We start from the raw sequence: 25570 nt of genomic DNA on the forward strand, positions 1-25570 counted from the left end.
AGCAATGGTACATGCTCACATGGGCTATCAAGAGATACCCAACTCCACCCCCTCTGTGTGGGTTAACAAAAGTAACTGGGAACAGAGAGAGAGTTCCAGAGGGAAAGAACTAATTTGGATGATCATTTAGAGAGGAGACAGATAAGAGGGGACATGCTAGAGGGCTCCAAAACAGTGGTAAGTTGGGAATAAGGGGAAGTGACTCTTTGCCCTGTTCTCTCATGTTAGTTTCTCCTCTTTGCCTGTTGCTCCTAGTTTTCTGAGCAAGCAACATGAAATTGACAAGTGTCTGGCCAGATTCATTGCTACTTTCTGATCTGAAATAAAGTTGACCAGCTACTGGAAAGCAGTATGGGAAGGTACTCAGTCCTCTGCAGCTAAGGAGTTGGGGGGCAAGGGACGGGACACGTGAAAAGCGAGAGAGTTCTCCTGCATGGGGAGGGCTTAGCCCCTGCCTTTTCTGCTGCTCTCAGAGTAGCTCACTGAAATAGACCAGCGTCTCTGTTCAGTCTCATTGCTGCCTAGAATGCAGCTGTGCAAATGAACATACTTGGTCAGTGTGGGTGTGCTGCTAAATCTCATCAAGCAGGGGAAGTTCACTGCTCAACACTGTGGCAAGAGGTGTATATTTCACTCCTTGACTGTGGTGCACAGGGGCTATACCTGCATGTGCGACAGGACATACATGGCTCCATCACTACTTATCACACGGTATTGCTGGCTTCTGTATGAATAGTTAAAGTGAACAAAGTACCCTCTTAATAAGTAGCTGAAGTCAGGCTCTTCATTCAGCCCTCTGTGAGCTCCTCCAGCACAGCATCATTGGAGCCGGACTGCACTTTTAGAGGTGCGTAAAGAAAAATGCCTTTGGCATAGTATGAAATCCCCCTCTTTGGCTGTACTGTATAATACAAATTAAGGATGCACAACCCCAATGTCCTCTGAGATCTGTGTGAGAGTTCAGAATCACCATCCTCATCCTCCCAACCCCCAGTCTGGATTTCATAAAACAAGTGCTGGTTTTATGAAATCTTTCCTCCACTGCCCTGCTATTTTTATGGAGAGGAATGGCTGTTTATTTTCAAGAAGATTCAAAAATATATTTTCTACCCAAAGAGAAGGCTGCGCTATGGAAACCATGAAAGAGATCATTGTGTTCTGTTTGTCCTTCTATCCAGAAGCATGACCAAGACTTGAGTAGTAACCAGGTGCGAGGAATGTACGTGGCTACGCTATTAATTAGTCTCACTTTCGTCTCTAAAAGCCCCACATTAAAAATTCAGCCCTATGCAAGTCATTCATGCTAAAACAAGTGTTAGGAAGAAGATTATGGATTGTGGCCAGCGTTAATGCTACTATTTTCTCAGGATAGTGTTCCCAGGTTCTTCTGCATTACCAGTGCAGCCCTCACTCATGCTGACGAGCATGGAGGTGACTCACATAATTGGAGTCCATGGGATTATTTCCCATGAGTGAGTGCTCTGCAGAGCAAGGGTTGCACCATGAAGTCCTGTTTTAGGGTGAGCATAGAGGTACCCAGTTTAGTCTGCCCCGGCAATCCTTCCAACATTCTGACATTCGAAGTTATTTGATTAAATAAAGCCTTCACATGCTGCTCAGAGAAAGCATCTGCTGTGTACGTGAGAGCTTGTTCATGTAGAAGCGCAAAGAGCTTTGGGTTAGAAAAAGCCCCTGGGGCAAATTTGTTGCAGCCGTGTAAGACCATTTGACCCAGCTTATTTCTTTTCCTTGTATGACCCAGGCAATGTGAGAGAAAGAAAATAGTATGCAGCTGACTGACGCGGGCCTAGCCAGGACTGCGCACCTTGTAAGACCACTCACTCAAACTGAGCCTAGCTCCCCTCCTGCCCACATGTGTGTTGTTCCCTGGGCTCGGGGGCCCCATCACATGGATGACTAGGGGCAAGCTGCCTTGTTCTGATCCTGCTGCTGATCTACATACAACAGGCAGGCATGGCATCTTTTGCCATGTTCTACACCCCCAGAGTTCCATGGCCAGCTGATGGGAGCGCAAGTGAAACACAACAAGGTGAGGACAGGAGCTATTTTTTGGGAAGAGTGGGAGAAAGCAGAAGACTGAGGAAGCCTAGAGGGCTGCTGGGTGCAGGAAGAGTGGCAGAGGTTCCTGACAGCCTCAAGGACTGTGACGTTCTTACAGGTAGGGACAAAAGTTAGTGGATCTGTGTCCTAGTGACTCACTCTACCCATTGGGGTATTTTGAAAGACTGTAAACTGTTAGGACGACCTTGGTTTATGTCCCCTCTGAAAGACAGCACCTCCCTGCTGCTTTTTCTTTGTATCACCACATTCAGGCAGCTCTCCAGTGCCATGGCAGGAGGAAGAGATGCTCCCTTAGTGAAATGGCAACACCAAAATCCCCGCAGCACTTAGTGCCCAGTAGCATTTGGAGGAAAAGTCAGAGCTCCCTTTAGCTTGGTGGTTTGATGACTCTGTAGATTCAGGCTATGTGCAGCCTCCCACTAACAGCCACTTCTCTCAAAAAGGAATCTCTTCCACTGGTCATTCTCACCACCCCAGCAGAGCCTGATTTTGGAGAGGGACAAAATTAGAAAGTTAGGCCAAAGTTGTCAAATTTTAGGTCACTAGATCTAAAATTAGGCACCTAATCGAATTGGATTTTCAGAGCCCATGAAAACTGTGTGCGCTCAGCACCCTTGGAAGCCAACCCACTGATCTGTAACATTAGGGAGTCACCCACCAGTGCAAGTGTAAACGGCCCAGCTAGTTCTATTTATAGGAGCTAGAACTTGGAAAAATGCTTGTCTGCTGTGAGGCACTTTTTGGACACAGATTATATAACACCCATAAATTCCGTCTTGCCAGTGTCCATTTCCATAGGTGTAGCCGTCAGAGTTTATTCTCACGCAAGCAAACAGAACTGTACATGATACCTAAAACTTTCTGTTTAGATGCCTCAAGGTAGGCACCCGAGTAAGAAAGTTAAGCAGAATGCACAAATAATTTAAATGTGCCCTTGTGCTTGGCTAATGGATATCCTGCTGCTGGAATAAAACATTTCCTTCATATCAATTACAGTAGTCTACATTTCCCATATCCCCAATCAGCATGTTTCTGTTATAGCCATCAGTGAGAACTCCCATTTAAAGTATTAGATTGTCTTTTATTTTAACATGACCCAAAGCAGGACTTTTGAAAGAAGTTTTCAGCAATAATTTACTTTGCTTGAACTGAAATTTTTATAACTTACCACTTGCCAGGGTTTTTTTTTCTCCTTTACAGAACCGTCCCCTTTCATATCCTTTTCATGACAGTACTAGCCAGCCTGTTTGTTGTTTCCAATTTCAAAAATTTGCATTTTTAGGGTGAAAATTGATTCACCGCTGGGGGCACTTGAGTGGCAAGAGTAATATATCATTGTTTGATCTGGCAAAGCCATCCATGTATAAGCTAGTGTGTGTCACACTATCTTTTGGCAAAATGGGAAAGACACCTGGTTTAGTTTAGGCTCTTCCCTATGTAATTATCAACAATGCGTACTCCTCTTGGATTGAAAACTAAAGTTGTAATCCAGTTGAGAGTTCTGCTGTCATTCAGAAGATGCTCAAGGGTCTTCAGCTCTCATGGTGTATGAGATCATAAATTCTCATTTGTGTTCCCCCCTCCCGTTCAGAATTAGGCATTATCTCCCCCCAAAAAAAATATCATTGTGGGACTCAGATTAGAAATAAGTAGAGGCACAACTCAGATCTGCTCCCCCCAATGGATAATTCTATTAAAATGAACAGCAATTTAGTTCATGAACATTTACTTCTCATTAGACTAAAACCATATTGAGACAAATGGAAGCCAGTCATATGCTAAGAGCTCTTGTTAGCTGTTAGAGAGCTTGTTAGCCTCCATCATGAGGCTCAGGAAGATGGCATCCCTAAGGTTATGTTTGCAACCAGGAGGGCTGGAAAAAGAGCTGCAGCATAGCTATGCTTTTTGTGTGGCAGCTGAGGAGCCAGCTCACAATATTTAAATAAGATGAAAGTTGATATTCCATGAGCATGATAGGGCCCTACAAAAATTGCCTGTACGGTGCACTAGTTATTACCAGCTTGAGCCATCCCTAGAAAGGAACATACAAGATTATTCATATAAATACATTCTTAAATGCATTATGAACTAGGTGGCACTTAGATTCCAGCTGCCAGTTTGTACAGTGCTTGGTTATAAACTTTAAGTGTTTAATATCGATTTATCTGTATTTATTTGCAGGACTGACACGGGAAGCGCCCCTGTTAAGTGACTGGAGTGATACGCGTCTTTGATTTGACTCCTGTGGAATGCTGGGTGCATAACCGGCACTTAAGCAATGCTAATACAGAAGAGAAGGAAGCACAGGCTACGAAGATGACCAAAAGAAGATCGGGGGAAAGGTAGTGGGGAAATCTTTCTTTTCAGTTCCAGCCAATGATTTTCTGATGAAGACCCTGCACTTTAGATAACCAGGTTTGAAAATGTCATCCAAAGAGGCCTGTGTTTTTGTCTCACAATTAAAGTAATACGGTAATGGCTGGTTTCGTTTTGTGAACTTGAGCTAGCTAGCACTTGAGGGTGACCAGCTTGTGTTTGGGAAATCACTCATTACATTGCTCAGATGTGACCACATTAGTCCTGCTGAGGATATTTCATCCTTTCTTTACATGGGTAGGCAGGTACTCACTGAATCAGATCCTCACCTGGTTTAAATTTATATAATCCACTGTTAGGTCCATATCCCATCTTCACTCCTTGTGACTTGCTATCCCATTTGCAATGTTAAACTCATACAAGAGTTAAGGTATTTTTTTCTCCCTTGTCTTTCTGTCTCTAAGCCAAGAGAGAGCTTTTTATGCAGTGTACCGGTCAGTTGTCTAAATATATTCCAACCAGTCATGATTAGTTTCTCCTCATCTTCCTGGTGAGGGAGATGGGTGGTCTGGAAAACAGAGTTAAAGTGAACAGGTTCATGCCCAGAACAGCTAAATAAAACTATTCTGAGATCAATTTATTTTTCATAATTTATCTTGTAATATAAGCCAAGGTAGTAGCTCTGTACAAAGGCACTTTGAGTTTTGAAGGGCAAAGGACCTGTATATTTAACCACAGGCTAAGTCTGGTTTAAGTAGACATTGCTAATGTCTGTATATTACCTCATCTCTGTTTAGGAAGGGACCACTCTCTATAGTCTGGGATTTTGGCACTCCTTAGTAACCCCATCGTGACTGTCCCCTATGAAGCAAATAGAACAAGATTGTACATAAGTGAGTTGGTTACCAAGGCCAAGTTAAACACCAAATTCCTGCCAGTACAGATTTGAAGCACTCTCTGGCCTTCAGTACTGAGACCAGTCCCTTCCGAGTCTTGTCTCACTGACTTCAGCCTGTGTAAGTGTGGACATGTATGACAAATAGCCTCATTTAAAACAAAGCAACAAGCCACACCAAGCTCTGATGGTTAAAATGGGGAAGCAAACAGCCCTCAAATCCCTGCAGCTGAAGCACCGTGTGGTCTAAACCCCACAATGAACCACCAACGAAGCACCCATGAAGCATCATGAAGCACCAACGTCAATGGGCTTCAGTATTTCACCTTTCTGCTTTGCACTTTATAAACTTTTCCTTAGTCTTTCTGGCAGGATGGGCCTGATTCTTCACTGTCCTGCCATTTACACCATTGTCAACAGAGGGAGGAGGGTTAAATTGTTCCCTGGTGTAAGAAACTGGAAAATTCTGATTTGATGAATTTCACACTAATATTGGGTAAATACAGGGGTAAATAACTACACAAAGCACTGGAGAATTAAGGCCTGGAAGAGCTGGTCTGAAATTTTCTCTTCAAAATTTTCCTTCGTGGAAGTTGGCAATTTAAGGAAGCAAAAACTGTAGTTTTTGGTTAAAAGTTCAGGTTTGTTCTAAAAAAAAATAAAAAAAAAAAATCCAAAAAAGCTGTAAAATTTCAAACTTTAACATTTTCCGTAAAGAACAATTGTCATTTTTGAGCAGCTCAATATGTCCCGAGTCTGGAAATATAAAATCCTAGCACATGAATGTTTCATAGTAAATTTGAACTCTCCCAGCTATCTCTTGAGCTATTTCCATTTCTGCCTTTGAAGGACATCTGTGTGCTTTCCCACTAAGAGTGAACTTTTACATACAGGTTTGCCTGTTTAAAAGCCCCAAGGTCTTTAGCACAACCCCAGTCATCGGACTCTCAGGCTTCTGAAACAGCATATCCCAACAATTAACATGGACAGTCCCTTTATTAAAAAATGATTGAGCTTGAATCTCCACTGCTATCTGCACCTGTGCAGAGTGAGTGTGGATGGGTCATATTCCAATTCCTGTGATGGAAAGATCAGCCAGCATACCCAGTAGAAGGTTTCAGTGTGAGGAATGGTTTTTCTACTGCACACTCAATTACACAACTTCTCCCCTACCCTCTTACACATGCTTAATACTCTTGACTTTTCTTCCTACAATCACATTGAGGCTTTATCTTACACCCACCACTGCTTGCAACTTTACAATTTATAAGATGTGTAGGCCTTTGGAATACTTAACATATTTTCTGTCTAACACATGCAATATGGAGTCCTAACTTCTAGTTTCTTGAAGACCTATTAAATTAATGTTAACAAATGTATCTGCAGCGCAAGTCTCCCTGCTGCTCTACCTCTCTGCTCTGTAGGCAACAGAGTGAGAAAGTACAGCAGATTCCAAGAGGAGGCACAGACACGTTTTATAGCCATGTAACACACAACAAAACAAGTGAGTCAATTCTGGTTTTTATTTGGTGGTAATTTTGATCAATAGCAGCTAAATCATTTACAGAAGAAAAATAAATGTGAACAAAACTTCAAATTTATACTCCAGCTGTGCAAGGGAATCTTGGTTTTTTTGCCTGTCCTTGTCTCCCTGAGCTTGTCAGCAGTAGGAATTTATACTAATAAAAGCCAGAAATACTTCTAATGCAGGTGTTTGCAGAGTGATAGTAATCTATTTCTGATTAACTACATCTGCAAGACATCTCATCGTTACAAGCAAGGAAGTTGCTATAAAGGGGTATCATATAGGGGTAGATTAGCAATTTAAAAAAATATTAGACTTCTCAGACTCACAGGATTGCTCAGCATGGTTAAGCAGAAAACTAAAGATAAAGCTGAAGATGTCATTATATCAGAGAGATCTCAAATGTCTATAGCAGAAAAATGGCAAAATAGCCGCGTATAGAAAAAAGTACTGATGCAATTATGTAGTGCTGAAATATTGCTCTGTTAGTAAGTTCCATTATTATATTTGAGTTGAGTCTCTGGTAAAGTCCAAGTCCTGGCAGGCTCCCTGGAGTCAGTAAGTCATCAGCCTTACTAATGAAATGGCTAAAGAAAAATAAAGCCCTGATCTTTTGTAAAAGTAGCTTTCTACTGTTCATGAAAGTAGTAGATTGAGAGCTCTGAAGAGTGAAGTCTTGTTTCCTCTCAAAGCAGACCAACACAAGCAGCAGCAGCACAAGGTACCTTGCACTGTTTGCCAACAGAGGGGAATTAAAAGGTTTAATTGACATGAAATTCAACCAATAAGGGTGCCAGTCAAGGCCAAACTTTCATGCAGCCCATAGTTAGGGCCATATGCATTGTTCGCATGTGCAAAACCCACACTTACAACTGAAAAGGGATGATTTTGAGCACTGATTAGGAACCATGCACTTAACTGTATTTGCACATGCAAAGCCATGTTTGCATATGCACACATGGAGACCATCTGGAAGTATGTCCTTAATGCCACTTGTGTCCTTCATGCAAATCACTGACCACTTGTCCACCAGGACCTAGGCAGGGTCCACTAGTGAAACAACAGTTAATAGATTTAGACAAGTAGAATAAGGTATGACACTCTAAGATGATTTTTGGCATATTGGGGCTGTACATCTCGACACAATGGGAAATATGAGATACAGGCCAAGGTAGATAACCTATTTTAGTTTCATGTTTTGTCCCTCACTATAACTAAATTGCTCCAACCTGTGAAATTTTATCTTTCAAATATATCTAATTTTATATTATACCTTTTAATTATACCTAATTTTAGAATCTTGATATTTCAGTTTAAAATACCAGAGCTAAACAGCAGATGCCCTGTACCTTTGTATTCCCCATTGTAGTGTCCTACCAAGTCACTTTGATAACTTTTAGTTGGTTTAAGCAGAGACAATATACCCTCCCCTCCACTGTCCGCAGATCCTCTCTGTAAGGGCATAGCCAGCTGACCCTTCTGGGATGTTAGGAATGGAATGAGGGTCTGTGTTTGCCCTGTGCACTGCGTGGGGAGTATTGTCTACATTGTTGAAATTGTATAATTTTCTTCACTCTGCTAACAATAGCTACCTTGTAATTTTTTGTAGACACCTCGGCCTTGGCCCCACCCTCAAGAAATGCTGTGGAAAGACTATCGCAAATTAGAAAGAGAACCCCCCCCCCCAAGAGATGACATGTTTGGCGAGCTCATGAATGCCTCCGCGGCCACAGAGACAGAGCTCAGAGCGAGGCGGCTGACCTTGTCCCAGAATATGGACATGGACAAGGAGAGTCGCAGAGAAGTGCAGGAGCATGATCACAGCACCACGCAGGAGATGCTGCGAATCATGCAGGACCAGGCAGACATGCTCCGGCGGCTTGTGGAGATTCAGGAGGAGCGGAGGCAGGACCGAGTCCCGCTACAGCCCCTCCATAATGCTCCTCATGACTTGACTGTTCATAAAGAAACATGTTGAAATGATGCAAACTTTTATTTAAATCATATCTTGTTTAGGAGGGATTTGGTGGGCACAGATATCGTTGGGGGGCGGGGGAGTCACCAAAGGTAAACAACATACAAGAACAGAAATCAGTCCTGCAACTCATTGCAGAACCTGGCTTTCAAAGCTTCCCTAATGCAAAGCGCTTCGCGGTTAGTTCTCAGCGTAGTGCTTGCATCTGGCTGCTCATAATTGGCGGCCAATCTTTCTGCCTCCACAGCCCAACCCTGGGGGAACCTCTCCCCCTTCGCTTCACACACATTATGAAGAACACAGCACGCAGATATCACCGTAGGGATGTCCTTCTCACTCATGTCCAGCCTAGTGAGGAGACTCCTCCATCTACCCTTTAAACGCCCAAAGGCACATTCTACAACCATTCTGCAACTGCTTAACCTCTTATTAAAAACACTCCTTATTGCTGTCAAGGTGACCAGTATAGGGCTTCATTAGCCAAGGGAGCAAGGGGTAAGCAGGATCCCCCAGGATCACTATGGGCATTTCCACGCCCCCGATGTGAATTTTTTGGTTGGGGGAAAAAAGTGCCCACCGTACAAAATATGCGCGCATCATGCACCTTCCCAGACCTATATAGATGCGTTACAGCCTGCAGCAATTGGGAATGGTTCTGCTCGATGGCTTGTAGCAGGGCAGCCTCGGTGGCATCGCTATTGCCTGTGCTTCGGCTTCTTGCTCTACTTCGAAAATACTCTATGATAAGCTGTGATGTATTTGTGACGCTCACAATAATAGTGCAGAGCTGAGCTGGCTCCATGTCTCTGCAGCAATGGTGATCGCGGGGAGTAAAAAAACGGCACAAAAACAGTTTTCCTGTTTGTTTGGTGGTAGAAGGGAGGGGGAAGCAGCATTGCATCGTGGGACGATGACACTTGTCCCAACAGCCAGCGCGGCTAGTTGCACCGTGGGATAGCTACCCACAGTGCACTGCTCTGAAATAAGCGTGGTTAGTGCGGACACGAGACCTGCGCAAACAGCGTCATGTGTACACGCTGCTGCGATGTCTAAAAATCGGCTGCTGAAAATTGACCTTAAGTAAGTCCACTTCACTTGGCAGTGTAAACATACACTAAATCTCATGGACCTCAGTGGGAGTTAGGCACCTAAATACACTAAAACCTGCCTTTGAGACCACCTGTCCCAAGTGACTACCACGGAACACTGCCACGCTCTGGTGTGCAAGCCTGTGAAGAGAGACCTCCTCACTCATGATAGTTAGCAAAAGTAAGGTCGCTCTTGGCAGGTTCTACTGTACCTTCAAAAATCTACAAGTCTTAAGCTCTTTGTTTTCTTTGGGATACCAAAGAAAAACCATGGACTCAATTCTGCCCTTCTAGGCACAAGCCTCTCCCAGTCATGCCATTGCCTTGAATGGAGCCACTCTAATTTACACCAGTCAGAGAACTGGCCCTTCATCATCAAACAGCTGTAGCTGAAGGGTTAAACAGAGTCCAGAGTATTAATTCTAAGTGCACTTTGCACTCACACCAAGGGCTTACGATAATTCTTTTTAGCATGTAACTAGAAAGATAATTGGAAACAATTATGTAAATGAGATACAAGTTAAACCACTGCAGCACAGTCATAAAAAGGGACTTATCTGCAATAGAATTTAAGCCCAGTGTACAGGCTACATTGCTGCTGCTGCTGGAAACATCATCCGAAGGCCTTTCCAAACCTGCTAGAACAGTATGTATTTTACATTTGCATGCAGGCAGCAAGAACACAACAAGCCAAGTCTGCATTTCAGAGGTGAAGCCAACATGGAGCTGATTGACACTCACAACAATGGTTGCATAACTTGGCACACGACAGAGTTTGCTCTCCCCTTGATGCAGACACACTCCTCGCGTTGAGTGACTTATGCCCGGGGACGGCAGAGAGTGAACGAACCCTCTGGAAGGTTATTTATGGGATACGCAGTTTGTCCTCCCACCCCTTGGGTTTGTTATTGCCAGACTCCTGCTTGAATCACGAGCAACATTACTGCACAGAGTACAACTCTGCTTCTGCGAGGAAGGCTTAGCCCAGTGTAACCCAATCCCCTCTCTCAGGCTAGGTGCACGTCAGTGTACTAAGGCAGGTTTTGCTCCCTTCCCAGACCTGGCTGAACAGATTCCTTGCAGCGGCCACATGGCATGTTACTGGCAGTTCCCTACAGCCTGCTGGTTAGTGCTTTGGCCCGATACTTTTCTTCCCATCAGTGGCTAGGGACAGGATTTTTGAAACATAAACACCAACGTAGCAGAAACACATTGCCTGCTTTCATCACCAACATTGCATACGATTAGGATTCCTTCCAGTAGTCTAGGAAAGTGGCCCCTTTCAGAGTACTCATCTAAGCAGAGACCTGGCTAACAGGACATGGTGGACAGTAACACTAGGACCCTGTGTGACCTTCTATGTAGGTCCCCCTTGTAGCAGACTATGCTGTCTTGGGAGACGGATAATCTTCCTTAGTGTCACTGAGGAAGGGATTTCACCCCCTTGTGCCCCCAAGTGAATTTGGAGCGGATTTTACGGTTTGCTGAGCAGCCCCAGCCATGCTCAGGCTTAGCTCTGGTAGAAGGAAGTAGATTGACAGGACTTGCGCCTGAAGCTTTATTTATGCACAGAACAGATGTGGACAGGCAGCAGCAGTCAAAGCATTCCAACACTCCCTCACCAGAGCTATTTCACTTGAAGACCCTTGAATGTGCCAATTTTGTGACGTAGACACCTGCCCACTAGGAAATGAATTGAGACCATCAATTTATTCCCCATCCAATGCTAATGACATTTGAATCCAGCTGGGCCTGCTAATGAGCAAGTGATGACAACCCACCCCCCACACACCTTGATCAGAGTGCATGATTAGGGACTACATGGACAGAAGACGACGTAGGGAAGAGACAAAAAGTAAGGTTATTGAAGGGTTAAGTGTCCAAGTCCATACTTACTGTGTGCAGTGTAAAGGCTGCAGTGTAAAGACACAGTCACACAACTATTAACGTCAAGAAGCCATTTGGGCATATTCAAAAGGTCGCCTTAAACTCACCGCATGAAATCTGAATCCTACCCTATTTTCATCCAACAGCATATACAAATTGTGAACGGAAAAAACCAAAACAAAACCAGTGCCATGATTTCTGCTAGAAACCCTCCACTTGAAGAATCTGCTTTTGCCTTATGATGACACAAGCATTTTATTGAATAGTTCCTGAAGATTTACAGGATTCTATAAACTTCCTCCAAACTGCAAAGTCTCAGTTGACTCTTTGATACCGATGGATAAATTGCACTAAGCAGCATGCCAGAGGCTAGGGGGATCCCAAGGGAGTGTGCTACATCTGTCAAGTTATCCGAAAGACCTGAGTGATGAATGATAGTGTTAACATTAAACAGCTTGCCTGTGATGTTTTTCAAGTATGCCTTCCCAATGGATCACCTGCTGCCCTGCCTGCTAGAAGATAACTCAGAGCAGAAGAACATTACCTCATTAAGAAAGCTGGCTATAATTAGGAACAGAGACAAGGCAACATCTCCTGTGTACTGGGCCACACAATCTTTTAAATTTCTTTTTGGAAAATTAAATTTCCATACATAGGCAATTAGTGAAATGCTTAAAAATTAGCCATCTAAGAGCTAATCCAGTACAGGTGGTGAAAATGAGCATCAAGAATTACAGGAGCGCCATATGAAATGCTATGCTCTGGAGGTCTCTGTACATAATAGACTACTATGCCTAGTGTATGAATCTTCCCAGGCAAAGATGTACATAATATAGGTGTGTGTATCCAAAAGGATGTATAGTCTTGGTGGAGGATCACGCAGGACAAAATGCACGAGTCAGCTCTGACACCGCCTTCTGTTACTGCACTGGCTCATTAACAGTGTCCCTCCCACAAAACACGATGTTTGCTTCAGGCTGGGGGAGAAAAGAATAGAAGGACAAGAGAGAAATCCTACCTGCCTCTGGCCAGCACAAGAGAAGTGGGAAGGGGCGGGGGAAAATCAGGTCTTTCAATAGACCACTTAGTGTATTTAAACTTTGTAAGGTAGTGAGTGATAATTAGTATTGTATAGGCACCTCCATGTAGTAGGCTGCAATAGATCTACGTCTACCAGGCTGCTCCAGGAAACCTGATTTGGGGAGTTACTTATTTGAAGAAAAGTAGAATGCTCCTGCAGAATGCTGAGTAGAATTTGTTGTTGGCTCAGGGGTGAGAAAGGATGAAGCAGCAGTATTTTGTATTTGGCTAGCATGCGGATAGTTTAACTCCTGCAGCGACTGGTAGCCAAAATGAACAGACTGTTTGCTTGTTTAGTTTTTGTTAAGTACATTTAATTAGCTGAGCACAGAGAAGTCTGGAATGGCTGTGCTTTAAAATGGTAATGATTTTTAACCAGGCTTTTTTGCTTCTACTGGGATAAAGTCCTTTCTTGAGATGAGTTTGAGAGGTTCGCCCTTTCTCGGTCAGCTGTGTGCTAAGAACTGCAGTACAGCTAGGAGTTTCTTGCACTTCAGATGTAAATGCCTCTGGGACAACTTTAATATTAAATGTTTAAAAAAAGTTATGGAAGACATTCATATCAACACGTATAGAACCACTTAATGTGCAGCTCTTACATTCTATGTAAAAGATCCACCACAGCCACCATAGCCCCTGAACGTTTATAGCGGAGCTGTAAAGAAATCTGCTCTGAGCTGAACTTGTTTCTTGGGGAAGAATATTTACTGACAAATATGAGAGATCTGCAGGGCCCTCTTCAGCCTCACAGGGCTAGATGCAGCCCTAGGTCATGCAGGCTTGTATGTGATGTGCTCTGGCTCTAGGGAGTTGTCAGTCCACTGCCAGTGCAACCCAAAGTCTAGGAAAGAGCACGGCTGATGTGCTGACTCAATGCATCCTCACTCCAGTCTCTCCCCTTAGGACTCCAATGGAAGGCTCTGCAGAGTTTAAACCAGCTTCCCTAGTTAAGCCCATTGGGAAGCAGTCAGCCAAGTCAGCACCCCCTTCCTTCCCTGTCCCCGAGGCCACAGCAGAGCCACTGCTCACTCCCCATAGGTGCAGAAGAGATGGTGGAAATTTTCAGAGAAGTGGAGCTGGAATTTCAAAGAGACACCACCTGCTGACAGCAGGGGTTTTTTCCATGAAAAAGTTTGGCAAAAAACCCACATAACCAATCAGCCTTTTTTTTTTTTTTTTTTTAAAAAACACACACGCTCCAAAACTGATGAAGCCTTTCAAATAGACATTGAAAGGGGCAATTCTGGAGAAAAATTTGAGAGAGTGTTCCCACTTTTTGGCTAGCTCCAGCGTCAGGGAGGCACCCTTTTAGTGGGGACAAATCAGACCCATAGCCAGCAGCAGTGTTGTTTTCACCCCCAGTATTGCCTTCTTCATTGTGCATTTTAAATGGAATGTTTTAGCCCAGGAATTACTTCATTTGGGGGAATCTAATTAAAACCACCAAGTATCATCATTTGAGAAAGTAAGCTACTGCTCCTGATTTGCCTCCCTCCAGGACACCAGCAGTGAATTTGGCCCAGTGCATTGGGAGGTTTATGCAGTCTGTATTATTCATTATCTCCATTACAATAATGCCCTGAGGCCCCAAATAGGTTGGAGCCCTACTGTGTTAGGTGCTGTATAAACATGGTAAAGGTAGTTCCTGTCTACCTTAGGGTTTAATACTGCTGCCCATTACTGTACTAGCTGTAATGCCTTCCATGTGAAATCAATAGCTATAGAGAAGTCCCAAGAGGACTTCATGGCATGTCTAGCACTTTTCTTTTCAGGGTGAACACTCTTCTTGGGGTAGGGCTTTTGATTTGTTTGGGAGGGCTTAGTGAGGGTTTGGGGATAGATAGGGGTATCGGTATTGTGAGCCTCACTTTGGGTGGGAAGGCAGTCTCAGAGGAATGCTTTGCAAGGTTTCCTAAAGACACTCAGACTCAGGATTTGCCGGGCCTCTTCCGGAAGCCTGTTCTGTCACTGGATCCCCTTGACAAGAAAAGCTTGGTCTCCAAATCTCACATGCTTCTTCCTGGGCATGGTGATCTGCATTGCCTCCAAAGGAGCCCAGCAGTTCAGAGATCAAAGTTCATTCTTATCCATTCATTGCTTTGAAAAGTGTGACCCAGGCCTTAAACTGGAATCAGAAGCTGCCTGGGAGCAGACTTAAGTATGGGCCTGCTGTGCTCAGAGCAGCCTGGGCCATGGAGAAGGAGCATTGCATTCTGTACCAGGTGGAGCTTGGGCATCATTGTCACAGTCTGCTTCTGGTACTATGAATTACAGTAATCCAGCCTGGTGGTGACAACTGCAGGATCGCTGTGGCTGAATCCTGAGTTTTCCTAGCAAGCCGGAGAGGAAAGAGGGCGTTTTTGAAACTGGATGCTACCTGGTCCTCCAAATTTAGCAAGGAGCTGAACAGGATCCCCAAAGCTTCACACATCTTTGACGAACGGGATTCGTGCATCTTCCATAGAAGGTAGAGCATGTCGTGGACAGCTCTCACAAGCGTTTCCCCTTTCCGACCAGCATCTCTTTGGTCTCGCCCTGGGCTGCTCTTCGGCCAAGAGCTAGTTTCCTGAAGGCACTCTGACGGCTTAGTGGTGATGGCCCTTCTCTCAGTTGGGACCTTGCAGGTGCAGGCCTCCGCAGAGAAGGAGCAGTTCTCCAGCACCACTCGGAGTCTGCTGGAGAGTTTCCTGCCCCAAAGTCTTATTGACAGGACAACAGGTAAGTGAAACAAAAGGAGAGGAAAATCAGGCAACTGTAATGAATGTAACACATACCTACTTAGTGTGGTGCGCTGACCCCATTTAGTGGTGGCTGGACAGAGGATGACAAACCTATTCTAGCCTTGCTGTCAGATCTGATTTTTAGCTCTGGGAGTACAGCCTATTGCTTTAAAATCCAAAGCCCCTGGTTCAATCCCTCCCACTGAAATTCTCTCAATAGCATGGCATTACAACAGTCTGTTTTTCAACAGACTAGCAGTATGCTCATCTCATAGCTGCAATAAGCCAATCAGTAGCAGTCATCTTGACTTGTGTCCACAGCTTGTCATTACCACCATGTTCCCTTTGAGTACCCAGGTAGGCTGTAATGCCACAGAGCAGGAATATTGGGCTGATTATATCCAAGATACCCATCTAGTCTGTAATACCCCATTTTAAGAAGTGCTTCAATACTGGCACATAAATAGGTCATTACAGAAGACAAATGTTGCTGTCCAGTCAATGGAATAAATAATTTGGTGGAATCTTATGCAGCCATATAAATCACTGGAAGATGTATTTTCAGGAATCATCACAGTCTGAGTCTGTGCTAAAGCAACCTCACATTTTGTTTATGATCGATTGCAAAATGCTAAAGTCATGAGAAGCTGGATTACTAATCTATTCTATTTAAGCATCTTTCAGCCCAAATAACGTGGTCCTTGTACATGAACACATCCTTCATCAGTGAAATGCAGTCATCTTTGGGGGCAGAAATGCCTCAGCCCTTCCATGTCAGCACCATCACCCAAGAGCTTTAGCAAGACAAGTAAAGAGTGATTAGGAGGGAAAAAGAAGATACAGAATTCTGAGAGAAACTGGAATATTGCCAGGGTACCAGCCCCCACTATTGGAAAAGGTGTTCTATGGGACATTTAGATAAGTAACTGTAGCACGGGTGGCCATCCCTCCCTGTCAGTTTCAGAGGGAGGCCACACCCACTCACTACCCTGCTCTGGCGGGTATTGGCCCAGTCCAGGGCAGGGAAACAATCCCCAGGCCCCGAGGTGAGGCAACCAACAGTCCAGACACTCCCGGGGTGGTCAGGGAAGGGGACACAGGCCCACCTGACTCCACTGCATCCTAGCCCAGGGCCCTATCAGTAGCAAAGTGTTCTGTCACTGGGTCAGCAGGGATCCAGCCGCAACACGCTGACTCACCTTCCAGTCCTACAGTCCCTGGACCAGGTTTCCCCTCCCCTGCCCCCTTTCTCTCAGGTACCTGGTGGGCCACAGCCCAGTCAGCCTCATTGGGGTAATCACCCAGGAGTAGGTTGCAGAACGCCTCGATATCATCGGGGGATAGTAAGTTGAGCAGCTCGTCAGGGAAGTCAGAGTAGGGCAGTTCCTCCAGGTCCGGGCCCAACAGGGCCCTCGCCCCATTGCTGGCCTCTGGCAACTCCTCCAAAGGCCCTGTTAGGGCCCCCTCCTCTTCCTCATCCGGCAACTCCTTCAGATCCTGGCCCGTCAGGATCACCGGCTCCTGCAGGGTGTTCGGCTCCAAGTACCAGGCCACAGGCAGCTCTGGAGAGCAGGGAGAGACATTCTTCCCCTCCAGGAGCTAGCCATCAACTGAGCGCCTGCTCTTTCCTTTTATACTTCCTGTCCCGCCCCCTCGCTTCCAAACAGGCAGTCTCTGGCTCCGCCCCATTGGGTTCGGCCTGCCCTTCCCTGTGAATTTCAGAGGGAGGCCACACCCACTCATTACAGTGACCTACATTTTAACTTTTGTAAGACAGACCACTTTTACATCTATTCCTCTTTTATTCTGTGCTTGACTCACCAATTGAATCCATTCATTTCCTGTGTCATCCGAGATTTCCTTTGAAATCTCCTATCCAAGTATTGATCAGGCCCAACGAGGCTTAGTCTATAATCTGATGAGATGGCTGTCCAAGGTAAAATGGCTAGAGGCCATTATTTCAGACTATAATTCTACAGTTCAGTGGTTTGCAACCAAAGATGTTAACCAAACCCCCAAACATGAAATAGTTGCACTTTATGTTCCAAATATCTGTTAATTAAGCAACAGTAATTTCTGTACAGCTGCCCAGTGTACCGGGTAGTTTGTCACCACTGATCCATTTCCACTGCAGAGATGAAAGATTTAAAAGAACCCTACAATGATCTGCTGCGAGAGGCTGCGGTTGACCCCAGCGGTGAAGCAGTTAAAGGTTTGGCTAAGAACCCAAGCCAGGGAATTGAGAATTAAGACTGAAACACTAGCCTTCCCTCACCATATTTTGTATAGGGATGTGTGAACTGATTTAGGTATCAAGAGCGAATTTGAATGCTTGCCCAAAACTCAGATCCCAACCTTTGAGGGTCAGAAATGGTCAGATACAATTTAAAAAACAGGTTTCTTATTTTCATGCCCCTTTACATTTCCTGGTTCTGGCCAGTAAAGCAAGAGAGCCAAGAACTGCAAGAACATCTGTTTTCCAGCACAAACCAAAAAGCAGGAATTAATGGAAACCGCCCAAGTAAGCCTATCATGAAATTTTGAATAATTACATTGGCTGAGATTTTTGGGTGCTTAGCTAAACTGCTGAACCGTTAGAGGTGCTTCCATCACCAGTTAGGGATCAATTTCACTGGGATGTCAAACAATGGGTGATCTTACAGACCCATATGTACTTCCATACTTGCACAGAGGGATGTGTTCAGACTTCAGGATAAGCTTTCAGCTTTAATTCAGATTCTCCTCCATTTTGTGGGCATGAACCAGAAGCTTTGATGGAAGGTTAATATAATATTTTAAAAAGGGGCAATAAATTACACTTTTCCGGTTTGCTTTTGAATAAACAGTAATAATCATAAAGTAAAGGAGAGGCAGTCAAAAAAAATCAACACTCACATTTTAATAACTAATAATGAAGTGGAAATAGTTTAAAAAAAATCTCAGCCCATCTGTCCTTCCTAAAGAATTGGGAGCAATTCTTTAAGAAGGGAGACAAGTGGTGATGAGGTTTGATTTAGCAAATGATGCAGCGGGTTTATGTGAGGTTGCCGCTACTGAAATGGAGCGAGAACAGCAGGTCAGACTCCTGCATGGTTGAGGTGGTGTCACTCTTGTGGACTTCTTCTTGTTGACCCCTACTTTACTTATTGCTAAATAAGTTCTAAACAATGTTCTAGTTTAGGCTAGCATTTTTGTTTGAGGTAGGAAGCTGTATCAGAACCAGGGTTTGGAGCCAATGGTGCTGTAGCCCTGTAAACAGTGTTCAGGCAGCAGATCTGATTGACATTTCCACCACATAAGATGGTGGAGCTCTTACAAGCAGCTGATCTTGGAAGAGGTCTACTGTTTGGGGCCAAAATCTTTCAAGAGTGCCTCATCTCAGAAGGTTTTGGCCACATCTGAAACGGACAGTAGGCTCCTACACACTCCTGGTGCTAGCCCTGCAGACTTCAGAGCTTGTTGGCCAACTCCCTTGATTATAGGCATCTGAATGGCTTTCCCTCACTGACACAACAGCACTAACATACCAAACTACCCCTGTGCCTGGTCCCTCTACCCTGGAGTCCCTGAGCCTCCATGGGTGCCGGAGGATGCACTCCCCCATGATGAGCACATGTAGGGGCTTGGCTCTGCAAAGCTCCAGAGTAAGCAGCGCCCAGCACAGCCAGCAAAGGTACGTGGCAACCTGCACATCTTCTGGGGCACCGGGGTCTTCTGAGCAGGGCAGGGGTTCAGTGGATCCTTCTCACAGGGGCAGCACCCAACAAGGGGTTGCTATTGTCCGACTCAGGCTTCTCCTCTGGCCAAGTCACATGAGCTGCTACATCTGGGCAGCTGAGCTCTGGGGCTGGCATGTGTGAGTGGGAGTCCATGCACTCTAGCAGGGACTGGGTTGGCAGAGCAGGCTGTGGTGGAGAGGTTAGTATGAAATCTTGCAGAGAAGAATACAAGCAGGGTAATGCTAGAGCAACCGGGACAGGCAGCCAGAGCTCTCCAAAGTCCCTCATTTTTCAGTTCCCTCCAATCCATGAGTTTGGTGCTTCTCTCCCTTCCCCACGCTATAAATGGGTGCGTGCATGCAAATTTTTATTTATTTTTTTTTTAAAACAGACCTTGTTATTTCAGAAAACCTGCCTGTCTCCAGACATGCCTGGTTTAGCCAAGGATTACTGCAATAAAAGTTCAGTATACAAATAAAATGTAAATTCATATCATTCTTGTTCAAGAAAAAAAAAGAAACAAGAAACCCAATAGTTTCGTGGCATTCCAATACCATCAGATTTGGGGTTAACACCACCAAATGAGAGATAATCGACAGAGTGGGGACAGTCTGGGAAGGGCCTTGAGAATGAAGACAAGTAACTTGTTTGCGGCGATAGAGAAGGGGAGTGCCAGGGGAAGGAAACGGCCAGAGCGGTGACATGGTCAAAGCCATGGGCTAGGAAAAAGATTATTTGCTGAAGCATTCGGAGTGCTGGGCACATTGTCAGCACAAAGAATAATTGTGAGATCTTCTGGGATGACATCCAAGTCTTTGTATCCTTCTTTCATTATCTCTGCAAAGAAAATGTGGTGTTTTAAGCGAACATTTCCTTGGGTATTCTGGCTCTAGGGTGCTTATTTATTGGCCATGTTTATTGTGGTAGGGTCTGGGGGGCCCATTGGGCCAGGAGAAGAGACAGTCCCTGCCCGGTAGAGCCTACGGACTAAAAAGACAAGATGGACACAGGATCGGGAAAGAGAGAAACCGTGTGATGGCAAAACAGCCGATTAGTTCTGTCATTTGTTTTCGAAATGCAGTCCACAGGGTTATCTTAGGAGGGGATTAGCTAGATGTAGAGATAAGGGAGGGAGGGGCAGGAAGTCACTGGCTTGGGGGCAGCAAGGGGGAGCAGTGCAGAGCACAGGATTCCAGAGTCATTCAGAAGAAGTTCCCCAGCAGCCATTCACGTGCTTCTGAAAGGCTGCAGTGGGCGGCTTCTGCCTCTCATTACAGAATTAAGCGGACATTCTGCACTGGTAAAAGTCTGATCTAAACAGATTGGTTCTGCTGCATCACAGTGCAGACTGTACATCCTCCGTTTCAACTAGTACTGCACAGAAACTACTACTACTACACATTCAGCAGTCTCTCCTCAGCTGGGCCCACTATCCTCCCCTGATAAAAGGTGCTTTAGACAGCACTGGTGAGAACACCTGCAACCAATTTACATTAATATCCCCATCATTGTCTGCACCAGCACAGATGTACTGTTGCTAGACAAGTGGTGGGAGATTTCCCAGTATTGCTAACCTCAAGCATTCAAAATCATGCATTTCGGCTCTTCAAAATCACGAGATTTTAAAGTTACATTTCAGGTGTTTTTTATTTGCCTTCGAGTGTTGGGGCCCTTTTGGTATCACATTTTTAAGCTTTTCTCTGCAGCCCTGAGGGTAGGAACTTTAATGAAAGCTGAATCTCACAGTCACGTGGCCCCAGAAGCTGGAGCTTTAAGGAAAAAAGCCAATATCACAAAGACTTGCAATAAAATCCACAAGAGCTGACCAGAGTTGAATTTCTGAGATCATTCACTGGTGGGTGTCAGTTTCTGGTTCTCCTTTGCTTACACAATCATGTTGTGTTAGGGTTTTCCATGCTGCAGGGGGGCAGTTTAAATTAGAGACGCCTGAAACTGCTCATTATACTAGCTTTGGTAAAATATTTTACCAAGCCCAAATATTCAGTTTCACTCACATGACAGTGTCCTTAAGCAGGTTTTCCTCCCAGCACCAATAGAGAAGTCTGGTATCAAAACTGCTTAGGATGCATTTCACTCACCTCCTGAATCATAGCTGTTGCTTGTTTGAGCACACACATCTTTATGTACAAACTCAGCCAGGATCTTTATTTGCAAGTAAACTGGGCCAGGCCCTTACCTTAGAGACTACGTTTCCACTACACAGACTTTAGCTTCAACTCTAACCTCTTAAAACTCCCACAATCCCCCATGTCTCTTAAAAAGGAAAAACTGCTTTATTAATTCCCCACATAAACATCCTGAACATAAACGCAACACTAACCTTCAGCTAGAAGAATTTATTTGCCCTAGAAAGCTTTCCAAAAAGTCAACCAGTTCCTGAGAGCAGGATTAGAATAGTTTGGCCATATAAACTCATTCACATTGGGGCCTGTAGTACAGGATATGAACATGAATGAAATGTATTAAAAAATATGAGTTGAGAATAAAAGCTCTCCCCTAAATCTCCCTTATTGTATAAGCTGCTATGAATTAAGACCCTTTCAGGCTGATTTTTAGTCATCAACATAATTATTTAGGAACATTTTCCAGACCAGTCTTTTTTATAAGTGTTTTAACAACCTGCAAATCAGGAAATTGTAAATCAGAGAAATGAACTGAAATCAGCAATCACAAGGCAGTAGGTCTCATGCTTAGATTCTGACAGCATGAAATGAATAGTGGCTGTCCAGTTCTCTGACTTTAGTGCACCATGGGCCTTTATTAGAGATGGGCCTGAGCTAAAACACTTTGGATAACTTCAGATCCGAATTTTATGGCTTGGGCCACTCCCTTGTCATAACTCCATCTCTCTTAGTATTTTAGTTTTTCTGGAAGATTTGAAGTGAGCAATTGAGAGTTTATTCATAAAGGTTTCCAGATCCCTATGACATTCTCATCCAGTTTTTAAGAAAACTGTGTAACAGCAGTCAATGGATTCAGTAGACATTGACCCATCTCATGAAATGAGGATCTATAATCTTCAGCAACACGGACTTGTGTAGCTGGGCCAAAAATTATGATCATTTTCTTATCCAGGCTCCGGTGTCACATCCTTAAAATATGGTGGCAAACAGACAAAGATGGAGCAAGTGAAGCCATATCAACTCCCCATATCAACTGCCTAGCTTCCCAGCTTTCCTGAAGAGAAATAGGAGGAGGTGAAATTCTCTCTAAAGCCACACGAGGCCAGCCAATGGGCTTTGGAGATCTACATCCATTCCAGGGGCAGTATGGAAGTTGCTGCTAAATGCTAGACTTTGCACTTTCAGCCCTGGGACACTCCAACGTAAGGGACACAGATGATATAGAATTAAATTTTCAGTGCCATCTAGGGGATTTACTTAAACAGGCTGATGGAAGTGGACAAGAATTGGGTATGGAAATTCTCAGTCTTTGACCTTGATCTCCGTGCCACAGTTTTTCAATTGGTCCCTTCCGACAGTACTTCCCTAGCTCACATGGATAAGGAAGATTAATGTGTTACTACTGTTAATACACGATAGTGGTGAGTGCTACAAATAATAACCTACAGTACTGATAACATGTTTAAAGGGGATGTGATTTTCTTAGGATCTCATAGGAAGGCAGATTTTCTCCCCTCCCAGTGTCATTTCTGTGGTGCTCATCACCATGGTAGTTAGTTAGACACCAAGCACAGTGATGAAGAATCAAAATGAGTTGTGCTCAGTGGTCAAGATGAGAGAATCCCAGCTCATTCAACAGTCAGGTTGTGTTTTTATTGGTTGGGATTTTCAAGAGTCTAAGGGAGTTAGGCACCCAATGCCAAGGGAAATAGACAAATACCCAGACTGCTTTGAAAAGTCCAGCAATTATTGTTACTGTTTTGACATTGATGGGTTCTAGTTTGTTATTTCCAATGTTCAGACATTATGTTGTTAATACCAAGCTCTTATGTAATGCTTTCATCAGGAGAGCAGTACCATTAGCCCCACTTTCACAGGTGGGGAAACTGAGGCACTGAGAATTGAAGTGACTTGTCCAAGATCACCTAGCAGGCCAGTGGCAGAGCCAGGACTAGAACCCAGCTCTCCTGAATCACAGTCCACTGCTATAGCTACTAGGCAACACTGCCTGCCTAAAAATCATTTCCCATACTTCTCCTCCCTCCTCCTTTTAAGGGCACATGAGGTGACATTAAGACAAATCTTTACTCTTTCCCTTGTGCCACATCCTCTTAGCGGTCGTTGTGAATGCCAACGCCCCCTTTGATAGGGGACAGAAGCCTGGCATGAGCACAGAGAAAACCATACCTGCTATTTGGCACCTTCCGAAACAGAATCCTGCCTAGCTGGGGCATCCCTAAGACCTGTATTTGGGAGGCAGAGCTCTCGGACAGAGCTGTCTGGGATTTTAATGAGAAGGGGCTCAGGAAAGGGGTGTCAGGGAAGGGCACTGGCTGAGACGTTGTCTGATACAGGGATCCACTGCACCTAGTTAAGTGAGAACCCTGAGGAGTTAATGAATCAAGGTGAGGGGAGCAGCACAATAACCAGCTAATTGGTCAGAGCCTGAGGCTAATCACAGAGATGCTGCAGACAATCTGACTGGTGTTGAAGGAAGCAACAGTCTCAGATGCACCAGGTGAAAGCTGGTGAGATTGAACGCAGCTCATTTGGGCACAGGGGGGACCCACAGGCAGCTTAGAAAGGAAAAACCTGTTCAGTAGCATAAGGCACAGCCTTTCATTAATTCCCTTCTCCAGGATGGCGCTTGCTGCTTCTGTAACACTCACAGCTTGGAAAACAAGATGAATACTTTGCACTTGTAGAGCATGTCTACACAGCAATAAAAGACCTGCAGCACAGCCACGGCTGGCCTGAATCAGATGGCTCAGTTTCACTGGGCTATAAAATGGCAGGGTAGAGATTTGGGTACCAGCTGGCACCTGGGCTCTGAGAAACTCACTCCTTCCTCTCCACCCCCACAAGGTCTCAGAAGCCCCAGCCTGAATGCCTACACTGCAATTTTATAGCCCTACAGCTCAAGGCTACAGATCCAGCACAGCCCACTGGTCTCTTATTGCAGTGTAGATATCTGCTAGCATACCTTTCTACAGACAGTCTTAAAGTGCTTATCTGAAGTAAGCCTCCCACCAGAGAATGGGGAAGTATTAGCCTATTTTACAGATAAGGAAATAGATCTAGAGAGACTTGAAGTGAGTTACCCAAGATCACAAAGTAGGTGAGAATCTCTTTTATTGGACAGTCTTCTATTGGTGAAAGAGACAAGCTTTCAGTGCCATAACCAGGGCAGGGCAGGGCAGGGTGAATGAATTAGCCACCCAGGGCATAAAGCCACTAGGACAGAAAAATGAAGGGGGAAAAAAATGCAGGGGATATAAATATGCTTGCTTGCCCCAGGTGCTAAAGTGTCCACGTTATGGCACTGAGCCTTTGAGCTACAGAGCTGAAGAAAAGCTCTATGGAGTGTAAAAATTAATCTCTTTCACAGACAGAAGTTCATCCAATGAAAAATATTAGCTCATCCCCCTTCTCTTTAGTATCCTAGGACCCACGTGGCTATAACACCACAACAAACAAAATTACAGAGACAATTACAGTAGAACAGATACAAGAGTTCCTGATGCCAGGTGGGGAAAAGGTTACCCACTGGACCAGCTTTCTCTCCTGTAATCACCAGGAATTATTAATACAATGGACATCTACCTTAATATAGCTTTTTGACAGCACACAAGATACTCATTAGGAGACCATCTCATTGACATAGAATAAACCAAAAGTTTCTTTTGTTTACCTTAAACACAGCCACAGACAGGTTTCACCCAGTGAGATCTAGAGGAAACTGAATGTCTGTTTGGTTTTCTTCCTGAGAAGCCTCCATCTGAGAAGAATGTTATACAACTTTCTCTTTAACCAGCTGGGATAAAGTGAGAGAAGCAATAGGGGAAAGGCAGGGGGTGTGTAAATGTCACTTATGTAGGGAGAGGGATCCTTTGGCCCAGTACACAGCTGAGTCTAACTAAGCCCAGAAAGATGGTATAAAAGGCCAGTCCCAACAGGCAGGCTGATTTTTTGGCATGTGATTTTCAGAATAGAGTAGATATGCTCAAAGCAGGAATAAGAGTTGCTAGGCAGCTATAGATTGCTTAGGAAGAACTGTTCTACTGTCTCTGAAAGGTTTTGTTGCCTTTGTTTAATTAACTCATATGCATGTCCTTTTATAGACTTTATAAACCTGGATT

General features: G+C 44.5%; 2 long non-coding RNA genes across 3 annotated transcripts in view; one reads left to right on the plus strand and one right to left on the minus strand.

Annotated features, from left to right (window-relative positions):
* The window catches only part of LOC137145039 (uncharacterized), a 44609-nt gene extending 35731 nt beyond the window's left edge, over positions 1-8878 (plus strand). Inside the window, exons 2-3 of one of the 2 annotated variants that reach the window (XR_010917546.1) lie at positions 4264-4424; positions 8428-8878. This is a non-coding gene — a long non-coding RNA (uncharacterized lncRNA). Of the gene's footprint in view, positions 1-2006; positions 2180-4263; positions 4557-8427 lie in introns of those variants that run through there. The other variant, XR_010917545.1, reaches the window with a different exon arrangement.
* LOC137145038 (uncharacterized) lies at positions 1991-25260 on the minus strand. The gene is made up of 2 exons (XR_010917544.1): positions 25123-25260; positions 1991-2565 (listed from the first exon to the last, which is right to left on the minus strand). It is a non-coding gene; the product is annotated as an uncharacterized lncRNA (long non-coding RNA).
* Positions 25261-25570: the final 310 nt, after the last annotated feature.

Source organism: Emydura macquarii, unplaced genomic scaffold (assembly GCF_026122565.2).
Source record: "Emydura macquarii macquarii isolate MOO-44397 ecotype Brisbane River unplaced genomic scaffold, CSIRO-AGI_Emac_v2 contig_3506, whole genome shotgun sequence".
In the NCBI taxonomy this organism is placed as follows: domain Eukaryota; kingdom Metazoa; phylum Chordata; order Testudines; family Chelidae; genus Emydura; species Emydura macquarii.